Below are 20,397 nucleotides of genomic sequence, written 5' to 3'. Positions count from 1 at the left end.
TAAAAGTGTAGCACTCTGTAGATGAATGTCGCATGGCATCGGGTTGACCTGCTCGTTGCCACCTCTCTGACGGTTTGTGAGAAAATGGTTCTTACATCTTATGTGCTAGTTGGCGCGTCCGTCTCTCCGTGTTTCTCCAACTTGTCTTGTGGAGCAGTCGACTATGTTGTGCTGGGGTGTAAGGTGATGGCCTCCACTTGTGCTCGAGAGCCGTGTCCACATGAGTCGGCCATGGTTTTCAGATTGATTGTTAACGGCTGCATGATTTAGCAGGTAATTAGCGGTGCTATCCACACATCCGCATGGCGGTTAGATTGGTTGTTCTGCAGGTCACATCACTCTTTACCTGCAATATTGTACAGCCAGCATCTATCAGTTTGAAGACCGTGCCCATGGTATGCCGCTGTGCATCTAGCTGTGAGCGGCTACAGTGTTTGCTACTCTAAACTGATTGCTACACTTCCTAGGCGGGGTTAACCACTTAGTGGCCAGACTATTTTGTACCTTAAGATCCAAGAGATTTTCATCGCATTGCAGGAGCCATAACTCCCTGACACGGTCGTATGAGGGCTTGTTTTTTTTTGGTGACGAGTTGTATTATTTAACGGCCGCACTCTGGGCTACATACTGTATAATGTGGTGAAGAACTTGTATTATTTTTTTTTGTGGGGGAGATGGAAAAACTTCCAGAAATTCCACTATTGTTTAGGGGTTTTGTTTTTCCAGCGTTCATCGTTCACTAATAATAACATGATAACTTTCTTATGTGGATCGGCACCATTACCGCGATTCCAAGTTTATAGAAATTTAATTTTTTCCTACTTTTGCAGAATAAAAAACATGTTTAAAATGCTATGATAGTACTGTCACGTTCAGCCAGTGACTGTCAAGTCTCTGCCAGCACATCTTTGCTGCGGTGGGTTTATCCTGACTAGTTAGGGTTAATATCTCCTGTGTTTAGTAGTTTAGGTTAATTAGTTATGCAGCCGTTAGCAGAGGTGGTGGCTGGTGAGTGACAGCTCTGTCAGCCAATCAGTTTATTCCCACTCCCTACATAACCCAGCTCTTCCTGTTCGGGAGTTGCTGGTTATTTTTCAGTTGTTCTGGTCAAGTCACCTTGCTCTGATCTCCTGTCTGTAGTCTGGTTCTTGTCTTCTGGTTAGTCATCTGTGTTTCCTGTTTGTTTGGTCCGGTGTCACAAGTAGAACAAAATGTGATTGTTCTCAGCAGGAGAACCAAGTCATCTTGCAGATATAATAAACTTTTAATAGCTAACAAAAATACATGATGTTAATGCGAGCTTTTGAACCTCTCAGAATTCTTCCTCAGGCATAATGAAATAGATCCAAAGAGGCGTGAATATACACACACATACTTATGACAAGGCACAGACATGGGTGTGATTAATTTGCACTTAAAAGAATACCACAACAGGATGGGTAGAGAAATAAATACATACTTAAATAGTCCACTGATAAAGGTGTGAAGGTTTTATGGTCCCTGAATTAGTATTAGGGGGTCACCAGGCCAGCAGTATTATTTGAGCTATACTTTTCTCTTACTTCCCAGTCACACATGAATCCTCTTGAAGAATTTAACCCCCTGTTGAAAGTGTCAAAGGTTGTTATAAACTTGTACTGCCAAATTCTTCTAATTCGCTGAGGAAGAAGAATCAAATATATTTTAATAACTTTCACCAAATTGATTCTCTAAAGCTTAACTTTTAATAGCGCAAATTAAAAAATTATTATTTCTGGGCTTCACACTTATGAATAAACCTATACGAATTTAACTAATCCCACCACTCTTGTAGATGTCTTCTTCTTATTAGGATAAGACAATAGAATATAGATTACTTGCTTTCTAGGTGCATAGAAAGCTTAATGCACTTTTAATCGTGTATTCAGTCAGTAAGGACTTTACAGGAGGTGCCCCTAATAACATTCCCAGGTCAAGAGTGGAAAAACCCGGAATAGTAGGATAGGGCACAAAAAACAGGGTATTAGTCCTAAAAAGGATCAAAACGCCCAGCAGCAACTAGATACTTGGAGCCTGTATGGTGCTGGAACAAATTACCCTCAGAGACTGCTATAGGAAAATAACATGTGAGTGGTGTGTAGTGATGGATACAACTTAGTAATTTACACATAGATTATGGGAGAACTCTGATAACGAAAAGCTCTCCAAGGTCATGGACTGTCCTAGCAGGAAAGCCACATAGTCAGAGAAGACTTGATCCATGGTAATCTATATTCATTCCAATAGAAGATGCTTAGATGGGTCAAGTTTTTAAAGGGAAGCTCAATCAAGTTCTCACTTAGTCCTATATCTTATATAGACGTTCCATTAGATAATGTTAATTTGGTTCTTTTTGGTTCAACGTGTTTCAGTTGACTGCTGAACTTCATCAGGAACCAATTTACTGCAAAAAAAAACAATCACCAGATGGATGCAATGGTGGCTGCATACTCCATACAGACAAATAGGTAATAATAGGATAGAAACTGAAGTATTCTTAATGTCTGAATCTCCAAATACTAGTATAGTAAAAGTCCATGAACCGGATCCTACTCAGATCAAGGACCACATAAAAGATAGTAGCAATTCTAAAAAGAGATCAATATCTACACACTAAACTCCATAGTGGTCTTGGTTAGAGATGAGCGAACACCAAAATGTTCGGGTGTTCGTTATTCGTAACGAACTTCCCGTGATGCTCGAGGGTTCGTTTCGAACAACGAACCCCATTGAAGTCAATGGGCGACCAGAACATTTTTGTATTTCGCCGATGCTCGCTAAGGTTTTCATGTGTGAAAATCTGGGCAATTCAGGAAAGTGATGGGAATGACACAGTGACGGATAGGGCAGGCGAGGGGCTACATGTTGGGCTGCATCCTAAGTTCACAGGTCCCACTATTAAGCCACAATAGCGGCAAGAGTGGGCCCCCCCCCCTCCCAACAACTTTTACTTCTGAAAAGCGCTCATTAGCATGGCATACCTTTGCTAAGCACCACACTACCTCCAACAAAGCACAATCACTGCCTGCATGACACTCCACTGACACTTCTCCTGGGTTACATGCTGACCAACCGCCCCCCCTCCCCCCCACAGCGCACACCAAAGTGTCCCTGGGCAGCCTTCAGCTGCCCTCATGCCACACCACGCTCATGTCTATTTAGAATTGCGTCTGCCATGACGAGGGACCGCAGGCACACACTGCAGAGGTTGGCACGGCTAGGCAGCGACCCTCTTTAAAAGTGGCGGAGCGATAGCCCACAATGCTGTACAGAAGCAATGAGAAATAGAATCCTGTGCCACCGCCATCAGGAGCTGCACACGTGGGCATAGCAATGGGGAACCTATGTGCCACACACTATTCATTCTGTCAAGGTGTCTGCATGCCCCAGTCAGACCGGGCTTTTTAATTCATAGACACAGGCAGGTACAACTCCCTATTGTGAAGTCCCTGTCGACCCACAGCATGGGTGGCTCCCTGGAACCCACCGGTGGTACACAGAAATATCCCATTGCATTGCCCAACACAGCTGAGGTAGTAATGTCGTGCTTAATGCAGGTGGGCTTCGGCCCACACTGCATGCCCCAGTCTGACTGGGGTTCTTTATAAGTGTACAGATGTAGTAAAAACTCCGTGTGCACCTACAGCATGGGTGGGTGCCAGGAAGCCACCGGCGGTACATAGAAATATCCCATTGCATTGCCCAACACAGCTGAGGTAGTAATGTTGTGCTTAACCCTTTCCAATCCAATTTGTATATGGTTTTCCTAGGGGGCTTACTCTTTTTCTGCCGTTATACAACGGCGCTATATGCTGGCTAAAGCCAGTACTGCATGAGCTGACACGTAGGATAGGCTCCGACAGCAGAGAGGCTGGCAATATACAGTAAGAGAACCCCGACGGACGTCTACCAACAACGGAGCTGTACAGCCTTAAACCCTAATGTCTTCACAGGTCACACAGTGGACTGGAAAGGGTTAATGCAGGTGGGTTTCGGCCCACACTGCATGCCCCAGTCAGACTGGGTTTCTTTATAAGTGGAAACAGATGCATTTATAATTCCCTGTGGACCCACTGCCTGGGTGGGTGCCAGGAAGCCACCGGCGGTACATAGAAATATCCCATTGCATTGCCCAACACAGCTGAGGTAGTAATGTTGTGCGTAATACAGGTGGGCTTCGGCCCACACTGCATGCCCCAGTCAGACTGGGGTTCTTTAGAAGTGTACAGATGTATTAAAAACTCTGTGTGCACCTACAGCATGGGTGGCTCCCTGGAACCCACCGGCGGTACACAAAAATATCCCATTGCATTGCCCAACACAGCTGAGGTAGTAATGTCGTGCTTAATGCAGGTGGGCTTCGGCCCACACTGCATGCCCCAGTCAGACTGGGGTTCTTTACAAGTGGACAGATGTAGGTTAAACTCCCTGTGGACCCACTGCCTGGGTGGGTGCCAGGAAGCCACCGGCGGTACATAGAAATATCCCATTGCATTGCCCAACACAGCTGAGGTAGTAATGTCGTGCTTAATGCAGGTGGGCTTCGGCCCACACTGCATGCCCCAGTCAGACTGGGGTTCTTTACAAGTGGACACATGTAGGTTAAACTCCCTGTGGACCCACTGCCTGGGTGGGTGCCAGGAAGCCACCGGCGGTACATAGAAATATCCCATTGCATTGCCCAACACAGCTGAGGTAGTAATGTTGTGCGTAATACAGGTGGGCTTCGGCCCACACTGCATGCCCCAGTCAGACTGGGGTTCTTTAGAAGTGTACAGATGTATTAAAAACTCTGTGTGCACCTACAGCATGGGTGGCTCCCTGGAACCCACCGGCGGTACACAAAAATATCCCATTGCATTGCCCAACACAGCTGAGGTTACGTCAGCTGTAATGCAGGTGGGCTAAAAATTAATTTGATTACACTGTAGGCGAGGGCCCACAAAAATTGCTGTATCAACAGTACTAATGTACATCCCAAAAATTGGCCATGGCCAGCCAAGAGGGCAGGTGAAACACATTAATCGCTTTGGTTAATGTGGCTTAAGTGGTAACTAGGCCTGGAGGCAGCCCAGTGTAACGAAAAATTGGTTCAAGTTAAAGTTCCAATGCTTTTAAGCGCATTGAAACTTTTAAAAATTGTTCTGAAAAATTATTTGAGTGAGCCTTGTGGCCCTAAGAAAAATTGCCCGTTCAGCGTGATTACGTGAGGTTTCAGGAGGAGGAGCAGGAGGAGGAGGAGGAGGAATATTAGACACAGATTGATGAAGCAGAAATGTCCCCGTTTTGGATGGTGAGAGAGAACGTAGCTTCCATCCGCGGGTGCAGCCTACGTATTGCTTACGTATCGCTGCTGTCCGCTGGTGGAGAACAGAAGTCTGGGGAAATCCAGCCTTTGTTCATCTTGATGAGTGTAAGCCTGTCGGCACTGTCGGTTGACAAGCGGCTACGCTTATCTGTGATGATTCCCCCAGCCGCACTAAACACCCTTTCCGACAAGACGCTAGCCGCAGGACAAGCAAGCACCTCCAGGGCATACAGCGCGAGTTCAGGCCACGTGTCCAGCTTCGACACCCAGTAGTTGTAGGGGGCAGAGGCGTCACCAAGGATGGTCGTGCGATCCGCTACGTACTCCCTCACCATCCTTTTACAGTGCTCCCGCCGACTCAGCCGTGACTGGGGAGCGGTGACACAGTCTTGGTGGGGAGCCATAAAGCTGGCCAGGCCCTTAAAGACTGTTGCACTGCCTGGGATGTACATGCTGCTCGATCTACGCACATCCCCTGCTACCTGGCCCTCGGTACTGCGCCTTCTGCCACTAGCGCTGTCGGCTGGGAATTTTACCATCAGCTTGTCCGCAAGGGTCCTGTGGTATAGCAACACTCTCGAACCCCTTTCCTCTTCGGGAATCAGAGTGGGCAGGTTCTCCTTATACCGTGGATCGAGCAGTGTGTACACCCAGTAATCCGTAGTGGCCAGAATGCGTGCAACGCGAGGGTCACGAGAAAGGCATCCTAACATGAAGTCAGCCATGTGTGCCAGGGTACCTGTACGCAACACATGGCTGTCCTCACTAGGAAGATCACTTTCAGGATCCTCCTCCTCCTCCTCCTCCTCCTCCTCAGGCCATACACGCTGAAAGGATGACAGGCAATCAGCCGGTGTACCGTCAGCAGCGGCCCAAGCTGTCTCTTCCCCCTCCTCCTCATCCTCCTCATGCTCCTCCTCCTCCTCCTGTACGCGCTGAGAAATAGACAGGAGGGTGCCCTGACTATCCAGCGACATACTGTCTTCCCCCGGCTCTGTTTCCGAGCGCAAAGCGGCTGCCTTTATGGTTTGCAGGGAATTTCTCAAGATGCATAGCAGAGGAATGGTGACGCTAATGATTGTAGCATCGCCGCTCACCACCTGGGTAGACTCCTCAAAATTACCAAGGACATGGCAGATGTCTGCCAACCAGGCCCACTCTTCTGAAAGGAATTGAGGAGGCTGACTCCCACTGCGCCGCCCATGTTGGAGTTGGTATTCCACTATTGCTCTACGCTGCTCATAGAACCTAGCCAACATGTGGAGCGTAGAGTTCCACCGTGTGGGCACGTCGCACAGCAGTCGGTGCACTGGCAGCTTAAAGTGATGTTGCAGGGTGCGCAGGGTGGCAGCGTCCGTGTGGGACTTGCGGAAATGTGCGCAGAGCCGGCGCGCCTTTACGAGCAGGTCTGACAAGCGTGGGTAGCTTTTCAGAAAGCGCTGAACCACCAAATTAAAGACGTGGGCCAGGCATGGCACGTGCGTGAGGCTGCCGAGCTGCAGAGCCGCCACCAGGTTACGGCCGTTGTCACACACGACCATGCCCGGTTGGAGGCTCAGCGGCGCAAGCCAGCGGTCGGTCTGCTGTGTCAGACCCTGCAGCAGTTCGTGGGCCGTGTGCCTCTTATCGCCTAAGCTGAGTAGTTTCAGCACGGCCTGCTGACGCTTGCCCACCGCTGTGCTGCCACACCGCGCGACACCGACTGCTGGCGACATGCTGCTGCTAACACATCTTGATTGTGAGACAGAGGAGGAGGAGGAGGAGGAGGGTGCTTTAGTGGAGGAAGCATACACCTCCGCAGATACCAGCACCGAGCTGGGGCCCGCAATTCGGGGGGTGGGTAGGACGTGAGCGGTCCCAGGCTCTGACTCTGTCCCAGCCTCCACTAAATTCACCCAATGTGCCGTCAGGGAGATGTAGTGGCCCTGCCCGCCTGTGCTTGTCCACGTGTCCGTAGTTAAGTGGACCGTGGCAGTAACCGCGTTGGTGAGGGCGCGCACAATGTTGCGGGAGACGTGGTCGTGCAGGGCTGGGACGGCACATCGGGAAAAGTAGTGGCGACTGGGAACTGAGTAGCGCGGGGCCGCCGCCTCCATGATACTTTTGAAGGACTCCGTTTCCACAACCCTATACGGCAGCATCTCAAGGCTGATGAATTTTGCGATGCGGACGGTTAACGTTTGAGCGTGCGGGTGCGTGGCGGCGTACTTGCGCTTGCGCTCGAACACTTGCGCAAGCGACGGCTGAACGGTGCGCTGAACTACACTGCTGGATGGGGCCGAGGACAGCGGAGATGAGGGTGTGGGTGCAGGCCATGAGACGGTAGTGCCTGTGTCCTCAGAGGGGGGTTGCATCTCAGTGGCAGGTTGGGGCACAGGGGGAGAGGCAGGGGTGCAAACCGGAGGCGGTGAACGGCCTTTGTCCCACCTTGCGGGGTGCTTGGCCATCATATGTCTGCGCATGGTGGTGGTGGTGAGGCTGTTGGTGTTGGCTCCCCGGCTGAGCTTTGCGCGACAAAGGTTGCACACCACTGTTCGTCGGTCGTCAGGCGTCTCTGTGAAAAACTGCCAGACCTTAGAGCACCTCGGCCTCCGCAGGGTGGCATGGCGCGAGGGGGCGCTTTGGGAAACACTTGGTGGATTATTCGGTCTGGCCCTGCCTCTACCCCTGGCCACTGCACTGCCTCTTGCAACCTGCCCTGCTGATGCCCTTGACTCCCCCTCTGAAGACCTGTCCTCCTGAGTAAGCGTTGCACACCAGGTGGGGTCAGTCACCTCATCGTCCTGCTGCTCTTCCTCCGAATCCTCTGTGCGCTGCTCCCTGGGACTTACTGCCCTTACTACTACCTCACTGCAAGACAACTGTGTCTGATCGTCATCGTCCTCCTCACCCACAGAAAGTTGTTGAGACAGTTGGCGGAAGTCCCCAGCCTCTTCCCCCGGACCCCGGGAACTTTCGAATGGTTGGGCATCAGTGACGATAAACTCCTCTGGTGGGAGAGGAACCGCTGCTGCCCAATCTAAGCAGGGGCCCGAGAACAGTTCCTGGGAGTGCTCCCGCTCCTGAGCAGGTGTTATTGTAGTGGAGTGAGGAGGCTGGGAGGAAGGAGGAGCAGCAGACAGAGGATTCGGATTGGCAGCAGTGGACGGCGCAGAACTGCGGGTAGACGATAGGTTGCTCGAAGCACTTTCTGCCATCCAGGACAGGACCTGCTCACACTGCTCATTTTCTAATAACCGTCTCCCGCGTGGACCCATTAATTGGGCGATGAATGTGGGGACGCCAGAAACGTGCCTCTCTCCTAATCGCGCAGCAGTCGGCTGCGACACACCTGGATCAGGAGCTCGGGCTGTGCCCACACCCTGACTTGGCCCTCCGCATCCTCGGCCGCGTCCATGTCCTCTAGGCCTACCCCTACCCCTCAGCATGCTGTATTACCAGTGATTTGATTTCACAGGCAGGAAATAAATTGGCGCAAGACTGCAGGCCAAATATAATTTTTGCCCTTTTTGGAAAACGAAAGGCCCCACTGCCTCTAGTGAATGAATTATCTAAGTTTAATAACTGTGCTGTGTCCCTGCTTATGTGTCACAGAACGTGAGGGTAGCAGAGTTATTATAACTCTGGCAGAGCAGGTATTTTTTTTCCCAATTAAGGAAAGCAAATGGCGAAGCCAGCAGTAAAGCGTAGCTGGGTGCGTATGATTTAGCAATGTTTTTCACGCAGCTCACACGTCTCCACCGCCCGTAAGGACGGACAGAGGCTGGACAAATAGATTTGTTTTCAGTTGTTTTTCCACCAACAGGCAGCACTGCGTATATTCTATGAATAATAACTGTGTTGTGGCCCTGCCTATACAATTCTTTCCCTGCAGTATCAATGGAGGGTGCAATGCTCTGCAGAGGCGATTTTGAGAAGCCCAAAAAAAATGCAGCACAGCTAACAGCAGCCTGGACAGTACTGCACACGGATAAATATGGCCCTAGAAAGGACCGTTGAGGTTCTTGAAGGCTACACTCACTCCTAACACTCTCCCTGCCTATGCAGCACTTCTGTCCCTAATGCCAGGTGCAACGGTCTGCAGAGGCGATTTTGAGAAAAAAAAAAATGCCACTGCTAACAGCAGCCAACACACAGCTATCAGTGGCCCTAATAAGGACCTTTGGGGGGTCTTGAAGCCTACACTAACTACCAATTCTTTCCCTACAGCAGCTCCGGTATAAACAGCACTGTCCCTCATCTAACTCACACCGCATCTGAGGCGAGCCGCGGGAGGGGCCGACTTTTATATTAGGCGAACACCTGATCTCGCCAGCCACTCACAGCAGGGGGGTGGTATAGGGCTTAAACGTTGCAGGGGGAAGTTGTAATGCCTTCCCTGTCTTTCAATTGGCCAGAAAAGCGCGCTAACGTCTCAGGGAAGGAAGTGAAAGTAACCAGAACACCGCATGGTGTTCGTTACGAATAACGAACATCCCGAACACCCTAATATTCGCACGAATATCAAGCTCGGACGAACGCGTTCGCTCATCTCTAGTCTTGGTATAATGACCAAAAAATAACAATTAGAGCTCCTCTGGTGAAAACGAAGTAAGAACCAGAAATTAATGAGCCCAGGGCCACAAAAAATGAAAATAAATAAATGAAAAATGAGCCTAGCAGAGTCTCCAGCCTTGATGGTAGGCTGGAGACTAATGATCAGTCAAACGAACAGTCTGCTCTTATGTAGCCCACATTAGTACCATCCAAAACCAGGGCTCGTCAAGGAGCACCAATCATTGTCTTACACCTCCATAACCCCTACTCCGTCCTCCTAATGGGTGTTAAAGAGAGCCAGACAGCCACCGCTGAACATACCTCGGTACGGATCTCTAAGAGCATGCAGTCATAGTCTTACTCACATATCCCACTCCTGTAGTAACATAGTATGTTTGTCTTCATTCAGCCTATGTCCATCTAGTTCAGCCTGTTTCAACCACTTCTTGTTGGTCCAGAGGAAGGCAATTCCTTCCGGACTCCATAATGGCAGCCAGAGTAAACCCTGGATCAACATTTCAGATTATCAACCCTGCTGGTGACCTAATGTATATATCCTGTAATATGACAGCGCTTTAGAAAGGCATCTAGTCCCTCTTAAACTCCTCTATGGATTCTGCCATCACCACGTCCTCAGGCAGAGAGTTCCACAGTCTCACTGCTCTTACAGTAAAGAACCCCCTTCTGTGTTGGTGATGAAACCTGCTTTCTTCTAGACGTAGCGGATGCCCTCTCGTTACCGTCGCAGTCCTGGGTACAAACAGATCATGGCAGAGACCCTTGTATTGTCCCCTCACGGATTTATACAGAGTTATTTGGTCGCCCCTTAGCCGTCTTTTTTCCAGGGTGAATAATCCCATTTATAATGCCTCTCTGGGTATTCTAGTCTTCCCACTCCGTTAATTAACTTAGTCTCCCTTCGTTGAACCCCCTCAAGCGCAGTCCAGAACTGTACACACTATTCCATGTGGGGTCTGACAAGTGCCTTATATAGTGGGTGGATAATGTCCTCCCCCCTCGCCCCTATACCTCTTTTACTGCACCCCAAGACTTTATTAGCTTTTGCAGCAGCTAACTGGCATTGGTTGCTCTAGTTAAGTCTACAGTCCACTAGTACCCCCAGGTCTTTTTCCATCTCACTTTTCCCTAGCAGTACCCCATTTAGTGTATATTGGTGACATCCATTTCTCCTGCCCACTTCATTTGCCATTTTCCCCCCAAGCCCCCAGCTTATCTTGGTCCGTTTGTAGCCGTACATTGTCCTCTAGTGTATTAATTACCTTGTATAATTTTGTATTGTCTGCAAATACTGATATTTTACTGTGCAGCCCCTCTATCAGGTCGTTGATAAATATATTGAACAGAATGGGGACCAATACTGAGCCCTGTGGCCCCCACTAGCGACATAAAGGCCTTTGTCAGGCTTCTGGCTGCCATGCGAAACCATTGGTATCTTGCAATCACACTGTAGGGTGCCAGTGGGTGACAGAAAGAGCCCCCTTCCACTCATCTCCTTAAATGCTGCAGTTGCTATTGATTGTGGTGAGTAAGGTGTTAAACTGCCAGGATCTGATATTTCTTTATTCCTGGCAGTTAGAACAGGTTCCCAGCCAAGCCACAGCTTTAAAAAGATGTATATGCAAGTTTAAAGCCCATTAATGAGGTCAGTAAAAAGGTGGATTCCCCGTCACTAAGGGGTTAAAAGATCGTCATAAAATGTTTTTTATATTCTAAAAATTTTGCAAGATCAGCTTTTACTACTGAGAAAGGGAACCACAAATGGTCAGAGTCAAGAAGGTGTCCATGACGAAGCTGTGCTCCCAGAAATGGATTGTTCCAAAGTCCTCATCTGTCAGATAGTTATTACTAGCGTTTCCTTGAAGACTGTCCTCATTACTGGGATGAATTCCCTCTAGAGCATTTCCATCCTCAAAGGTTGTTCTAATTAAAGTCACAAGAAAGGCTGTTTTAATGATGGAAACGTCCTCTCATTACATTGCTAATATCCAAAGGCAAGATGGCTAACTGCAGCTAGAGCGGTTGCGATAATTGAACATCTTATGAGATCCATCATTTTCAGGATTCCAGTTTCTTGGAGAATTACGGCCCGCAGATACATTGGACTTGAGTTGTCTGAACTTGCCCATAACATTCAGGACTGATTACTCTCTGGTATTATGGGGGTTGCTCAACTTTTCCCAACAAATGATGACAGTAGAAGAGGGATCAAGGATACTGAATTGGAATATCTGTAGGGATAAGTCTGTATCAGAGCTGTCTGGCTGCAGCTTACCTCTCTAAAAACATGAACCTTTGGCCAAGCCAAATGTTTGTGTGTGTAGGGTAATGTTGAGTTAACTGAACCAGTAGAACCCTGTTTTTGGTCGGACTTTGCTCAGTTCGGCACAAGCCCGAACCGAGCTTTAAGAAGGTTCTACTCCAAGCAGGATTCAACTGGTTCAGTTCGCTCAACACTAGACCTGAACCCCGGTGTGTTACATTGTATATGAGCCATAAAAGCCCCATCTAATGCTCTCAGAGTGACCGGTGTATACTCTCAGAGTGGTATGCAGGGTTTTATGCCTGTTAGACAGTGTTATACACCAGTTTTAGGGATTTTGGAGAACTTCTGGTTTGGTTTGAACTAATTTAAACTGAAATTAACTTTTTACAAAAGCATGAAAAATGAATACACTCTTACAGTGCAGAAATATGATGCACTTACCTGGTTTTTGGCTTTGAATTTTGGTTCTAAAGCAGGTAGAAACCATAATACTCGCTTTGCCTGAAGTCCTCTAATGAGATTTGTGGCAGTGGGTGTTCCCAGCACTGATCAACTGTCTCTCTCCTCTGTAGCTGTGCCGTCTCTATATGGCAAAGCTATCTCTCCTTTACTATTTACTAGTGGGGGATGCACAGCGCTATCTCTAGATCAAATGAGAAGGTGCTGGAAGATAAGCTGGGGTAAAAAAACTGAGCCTGGTTGTTCTATGGGCAGGTAGGTGGGGGGGGGGGGGATGATCTGGACGAAGAGCTGAGTGTGATAACATAGTAGTACTATATGGCGCAGCATGCTAGGGCATAGAGGCTGATGAGATAATCACCCCACACTGTCATATATAGTGATGAACGATTAGTGAAATAATCGGTTTGTGTCAGTATTGGGCCAATTTCATGAAAATCAATGTGAATCGGGACGGTCGATTCCGACTCTCACTAAAGTTAATGAGAGTAAAAATCGAGTTCAGTAATTTGGCCTCCAGAAGGTCCCCAATGCAGCCAAAGCACCTCAAATTGCATAGGGATACAGCCACACATTTGGGGAACGCTGCACTCCTCCCAAAAACTGGTCAAAAGAGTGTACCGTGGCATGGGGCGCAATCGTATCATACGGGTGTCACTGAAAACAAAAGAAGGACCATATAAGGTCTCCTAGATCAGAAACTGCACCAAGCGTAGTGATTCGGAGGGTCCTTCAGGGTAGACAATAGAGTTAACAAGTCCTGGGATCCTCGCTATGAGCCCTTAGCAGGACATAGGAGGCATTCCTAAATATCAGGCTAAAGCTAGTCGGCCCAGCAACAACTCTCTTCTGATTGGCTGCTTGTCATTAATTTTCTGATTGGTAGTGTGGGTGGAGTTGAGTCAAGCCCGGGAAAGTTAGCTAGGTGGAGAAAGAAGTGAGTCAGCGGAGGGAAAAAGTGCGGGAAACGACAGGAAGTGAAGGAGTTAGTTGCTGGAGGAAGAAGAGAGGCAGCAGTGTGAGGAGCTGCAACAACTAAAAAGTTACCAGAGGTCGGGAGTTGGAGGAAAGTGTTGGGAGCAAGGTACAGGGAAAAGACGTGAGCCGACAGCACCTGGAGTGAGACCGGAGACTTTTTCAACCCTGCAGGAAGGAACCAGAGTCCGTGCAGGCCCCATGGAAGCTGAACAAATAGGGTACTTTACAACCATGAGTAAATAATGGAATAAGGAAACCCAGTTTGGGATACTGCAACGCGTCTCTTTATGCTGCCGGTCATATTTATATTATTGGGATCTTTTTTTGACGACACTGCCATGCGTTTTTTGCTCCAGCTCATCCGTTCTTCGGTCCCTTATCTGGTCAGCAAAATCTTTAACTGCTGAAGAGAGCTCTTCTTTTAAGATCGATTTCATGTGAACTAGCAGAGCTGACGGGGGCCCAGTGAGGGCTAGGGAAGTTGATTCTGGATTTTCTTGCGAGGGGGGAACTTTATACAGCTATTCGGATGTGGCCGGGCTTGGCAGGCCTGAACATGTGTGTAATTCAGCTTGGGATTAGGTAGCAAAGAGTTCTGGGAGTGTACCCCACATTGTGGTTTGAGAGTCCCTGTAGATCTTCCCCTTGGTTCTGGTCATTTTTGCAATGGCATGAGCTGAGATGAATGAAATATAAAGCCATGCTAAGTAAGCAAGCAGGTCTGGTCCAAGTGGGTGGTGGGCATAGTCTACAGCATTCAGCAGGTGATTTTGAGATGCTTTCTCTTATTTAATTTTGGAGCCTCATTAATATGATCCACTATTCCACTGTGATCTTCAGTGACAGGTGGAGGTATGGAAGAGGGGGAGAACTGCAGGCTGTGTCGGGGCTTTACTGCTCTTGTTCTCTCTGGTGCATCTGACTCTTTGCATTAGCCCTCTCTTCTGCTGTACAAGAGCTTCAGCAGCAAGCTGAGCGCTCTCCAGAAGCTACTTAGCTCCTCTCCCTCCCAGTTGTATAGGCTGCGTCAGACTGCTGAGGGTGCCGGCAGTGCGACCACGGGACTCCAGATGCCTCCTCACCTCACCACAGGGGTCTAAGGTATGAAGGTCTGCTGTAGCATTGGGCTGGTGTATACTTGTTGCCATGGGGTTCACGGGTCTTCCGTCGCGTGCACTCACCATGCTCCCACGGTCACTTCAACAATCAAGATCTTGGCTTCAGCCTCCTCATTAGGCCCAAAAGGCTGTGATGTGTCCAGTGGCTGGGAGTGGTGAGAAATCTTTCTTTCTTATGTCCAGCAGCTCAGGGGGTCTCCTGTGAGTAATCCCCAGGTGTGGGAGACCGGGAATTAGGACTATTGTCCGTTATTTAAATTGTGGCCTAGGAGCTCTTTCTATATGCAGCTGCCCTCAATGGTGACTTAGCCACACCACCCCGACACACCTTTTTTAGACTTCCCCTGCCACCGGTGGCAGAGCTGCTGCAGAGCTCCTGCTTATCTTCCATTAGCTGCAGTGCTGCGATTCATAGTGGATACATTCCTACAGTTATGGTGAAATTCAGATATCAAGCTGCTTAACGGTCTGCCCTGATAGTTTTGCATTTTGAGATCCTTCTCCACTGCCGTAATGAGATTTGTAATGTTGGCCTTGTAGCGGGGATCAAGGAGGGTGGCCATCCAGTAATAATCTGATGTTTTTATGTGGGCTATGTGATGATCCTTCAGAAAGCAATGCAGCATAAAAACACTCACATGCTTCAAAGTTCCTAAGGGTGATGGTCCACACTCCTTGCGGTCAGGCCCAAGAGTGTCCTCTGACTGGTCCCAGAATAGCTGGGGTTAGTAATGTATAGAAGAAATGTTGAATAGCCCCCTCCCTTGCCTCTGGACCTATATTATCCCCTTCGCTTCCTCATTTATATGTCTCTCATAGGTGGAGAAATGTGTTGGAAAAGACACCCCCTTTCTTGTGGTGTTGAGTAATGGTGGACTGGCCAGATAGTTGCAAGATTGGAATCCCTTCCTCCTTCTTGAGTTTGGGAACAGAAGAGGGCAGAAGCAAAAGGCAAGAGCAAGAGAGGATTATAGTATAGTGAGACAGCGAGTGTGTCATCAGAGGAGATAGAGGGATGAAGAACAGAGAGTAGCAGAGTTTCTCTTCCATCCTGAGGAAAGGAATTGGAGCCAGTCGGAGAGAGAGGCCATCACAATAGTGAGTGTTACCCCTCTTGTGCAGTTAGCCGACAGTGAAGTATAGTCTAGCCTGCACAAGCCCTTCTAACCAGTCACTGACAGCCTCGGAGAAAGAAACGGGAAAATCTTTATTGTATTCAAATAACCTTCACCCTGAGAGAAGTAAGAAACCTGACACGGTCAATGTGGATACAATGTAAGGGCGAGCACCCACTGGCGTTTTTTTACCTGCGTTTTGCGTTTTGCGTTTTGCGTTTTTCCTGCACAGGCATAGAGATAACATGTGTTCCTGTCCACTGGCGTTTTTTTTGCATTGCGTTTGCGTTTTTAACATAGGAACTGTCAGTTGCATATGTGTCCTTATTTTTCTCCATGGAAATTAATGGCAAAGCCGCGAAAACGCCGCGAAAACGCCGCGAAAACGCCGCGAAAAACGCCGCGGAAAACGCGCGGGAAAAATGCGGGACACGCGGCGAAAACGCTGCGTTTTTTTCCCGCGGGAAACGCAAACGCCAGTGGGTGCTCGCCCTAACTGTTGTTGTTATCATTGCTCCCAAATCCACAATAGTGAACTGTCTCTATGACCTGACACTACATAGTAAACTGCAGGCCTTCAGTTTACTGGCATCTGAGTGGATGGGTCTCTGTATGTCACTACCACAAGTAAGATTTTTCTCACAGAAAGGCACTGGCGTCACATACAGACATCAGTCAGTACACAAACAACGCAGAGACTCTGACCAACCGCCTGCTGCACGCGTCGCCATATCTGTCAGAGTAGCTGCCACTGTGATCAAGTGTTAACTGACATCATCCACTCCAGCTACCTCTGGCTCACTGCAACTGAAGGGCTGATGCTGATGGCATCTATAAAACGGGGTAGTTTATCTGTTTCTATAGATGCGCTGGCTGAGATGCCATCGAGGTGCACTGACAGACCAGCCAGTATTCTCCCGCCTTCTTGATGTTGCCCCCCGGTCACCAAAGATTTTGAACCTTCTTGCTTCTGCCTGCAGCCTGGTGGGCACACATTACCGGCTCACGGAGCTGAGAGGGCCGCTAGTCCACGGCTAGAGCCAGGAAGCCGACTAAGAGGAACCCAAGACAGGAACAGTCTGATGCAAAGGTCAGGCAGCAGGCTACTACTGAAAAAAGTATGTGCACCCCCTCTCCTACCAGGTAATTAAAATACATTCACTGCCATGTTCCTGTCATCCTTCCCTCTCCACAGGGAACTATAACTCCCAGCTACTGACAGCTGAGAACCCAACCTACCTTCATACGGGCGAGGCTACACGCAAACCACCCTGACATGCGGTTCCTCTGTAAGTCCGTCTGATTGTTACCGGCTGTGCAGTTCTGTAGGTAAAACTGCTGTTCAGCTGCAAAACCACAGAGACATTAAGAGTCCGTTGGAAGACTGCTGGTTTACCATAAGATGCATGTTGGAGCATTTTTCAGCCGTGCTATGACTTTCACAGCCAGCAGGAATATATCCTCTGCAGAGTATCTGTCCCTAACAACAGACCACGTGTTATATAGGCATACAAACGGGATGCAGATTCTCTGTCCTGGGCTCAACTGTAAAATAGCTGCTGGCTAGGTTATGTAATAAATAACTTTTATTAAACAGTAACTCAGTGTCTTGCAGTTACTGTCCGGTTGCTGGCAGCAGCAGGGTGGACACACTTGGGTAGTCTCTTCAGCAGTCACACAGGTCACCCCTCTCCAAGCTTGCTCACCTGCCTCTCTTGGTTCCACCTTTCTCTCTTTTTGTGACCATTTTCCTCAGTAGCTGACATCAAACAGATTCTGTGAGGACCCTCATCGTTGTGCAACCATCTAGACTGCTGGGAGCTCCTTGTACCTCCTTCTCTCTGTTCGGAGGCTCTCTCACTCACACCACTCTCTGCAAAAAAAAAGGCCAGAAGCGTCCTTTTTTTCCTCTTTTTCCCATGTCTCACATGCAGCAAATAGGAAAGATGGAACAATACCCCTGCAGCGCCACCTATTGGATGGCACAGCCCTTCAAATTAATGTCCGACCCTTTAAACAGGTCTTAACAAAGATTGGAAATTGAAACCCAAGCCAGGATCCATCCACAGACAGCTGTTTCGGGGTGTTTGCCCTTCATCAGTGTGCAGTAGGATTCTGGCTTGGCTAGTGAGAGGCCTGTGAAGGAATGCTGCCATCCAATAGGTGGCGCTGCAGAGGTATTGTTCCATCTCCCTTATTTGCATATTACCCAGAGGAGCATGCATGGCCTTTTAAGTCCCCTCACTCACCTTCTAGGTGCTCTCGTTAAGGTGAGCCAATATTTCTCTCCCCCCCCCCCCCTCCCCGACTCACTCACTTCCTGTACTCACACCATTGCTACACTGAAGATAGGTCCCAGACAATGAACACCTCTGGCTGGAACTTATTTAGATTTACTGCAGAGGAGACGGCGGGATGAGATACTTGCACTGGACCATCACTGGAAAGTCCTGAGCAATGCCCAACCTGGCATCCTATGAGCTGGCAGACTCTGACGGGCAGGCCACACCATTTCGTGCTTAAACAATGCTTTATTAAAAGGTAACTTAAATGTTGTATGAGATGGTTTGGTAACCGCCATACCTCCTCCACCTGCCGATAGTGCAGGGCTTGGCTCTTCCCACTCCATCTAGATCTCCCAGCAAGGAACACATACAGCAGTGGTCAGACAATACTCACAGTAACCAGCTTCGACTTTTGACTTTGGAGTTAATGTAAAGGGGTGCGGGATTGATGTGAGTCTATTGTTAATGATGATTACACGTTGGTCATATGCAAAATGTGGGTTTACTGCCATCTATCAGCCGATCCATATACAAGAGATTGTCATTGTATTATATCATATCGGAACATTCAATTTATTTGTACCTCCGGATAACAGATGAATAAATAAATACTAACCCACTTAGTTATTCAGTCGCTCTCCCCCATGTTCCAATGGTGTGACAGGAGGCACTACCAAAGCCTGGGGAAATTGGACCAAGAGACTGCCCTGAATGAAGGAAGGTTTCCCTTCAGCGTTGCCAGTCACTGGAGGTGGTAAGGGTAGTAGTGTCTTACGCCCGGCAGGGCCACTATTGACTGTCATGCTGGAGGATCCCCATTCCTCTTTGGGGAACCCTCCATGTTGGGAGGTACAACCCCCATGGGGGCCATCCCGACATTAGCAAACAGGATCCGGTACAGATGTTTCCTTAGCAGAACCAGCTCTTGGGCTCATGGCTCATTTTCCACGCAGGACAGACTCTGTTTTCTAAGCCAGAAAGCCGCTGCACACTACAATAGCGTCCCATCTTTGTGAAGCGTTTGTAAGTATTTCTGCATGCCAAGCGTAAAGCGCCACCACTCTGCATATTCTCGCCACCCGACTCAGGCAACCTGGGAGCACAAAATGTAATGAAACGGTTACAAGAGCCGACTAAACCTTTATTAGCAATAATAGTCATGTATATGTGATATTACGTGGCCCTTGGGAAGCCCCATTACACCACTACAACTCCACCTTCAGAATGGGGTTGTGTACGCCATTACATTGTTGCAGGGTGCATTGTACATTTGTCTTAAGGAACCACAGCAAGAATAACAAAGACAGTCATTAAACATTAAGCACCACCTTGCAAATACACAATTACCGCAAACTTCAACTTGACTTTTTCAGCGGCTTTTGCTGCATTTCCAGTTTACTGCAGCTATGCATGTAATGCATTAAGTATCAGCTACATCTCTACATCCTAAGTCTTTATTCAAGGGGTTGTACCAGAATTTCAAGTTATCCTCTATCAACAGAATATCCATAGGATAGGGGATAACTTGCTGATCGGTGGAAGTCTCACCCACTGATCTTGAGAACAGGAGTCTTATGTCCCGTTCTGTTACTACGGGGGACGGGGGGATTCCCCACCACCCCCACCGCCACCCACCACCACCAACACCAACACCACCAATGACATCAGCTTGAATGGAGTCGGTTGATCATGCCCGGTCAGCATTCTATTCATTTCAATGCAGTTGATGGAAACACCCCAGTGGGTGCCGCACAGCTATCTCTTCAGTCCCATTGAAAGTGAATGGAGTGTTAGAGTGCTTGTGTAACCAGCGCTCTTTTCAGTCTCCTCTTCACTGCGGGGGGTGCAGTAAGCCTGCAGTGATCGGAATGGGGGGCACGGGACTGGCGGGGGTCTCAGTGGTGAGACCCCACTGATTAGCAGGTTATCCCTTATCCTGTGGGAGGGGGTAACTTGTGATTGTGGTACAAGCCTTCAAGTGTGATGATTTTCCCAATTAGTGGTCAGCAGTGACAGTCCTGATGTCTATTGATCAAACTCTTTCTTTGTTGGTTGCTGCATTCAGAAACACCTCAGCCGATGCAGACAGAACGAGGGCCATCATATGCATGAAGCGTGTTTCTCATTTTACCTAATTACCACTTTTATTTTAATGTTTTGTCCCTCTTCCAGGGTTATTTTCCATCTCCGCGCAGTCACATAGCCGCACGGCGCTCCCCTTAGGCTGCAGATTGTTTCAGCCCAAGCTGCTGACATGACTGCGGCCGCATCATGGAGAACATGAACATTCCTGGCC

This window comes from Eleutherodactylus coqui, chromosome 6 (assembly GCF_035609145.1).
Source record: "Eleutherodactylus coqui strain aEleCoq1 chromosome 6, aEleCoq1.hap1, whole genome shotgun sequence".
Classification (NCBI taxonomy): Eukaryota; Metazoa; Chordata; class Amphibia; order Anura; family Eleutherodactylidae; genus Eleutherodactylus; species Eleutherodactylus coqui.
Note: the sequence above shows the minus strand (reverse complement) of the source record.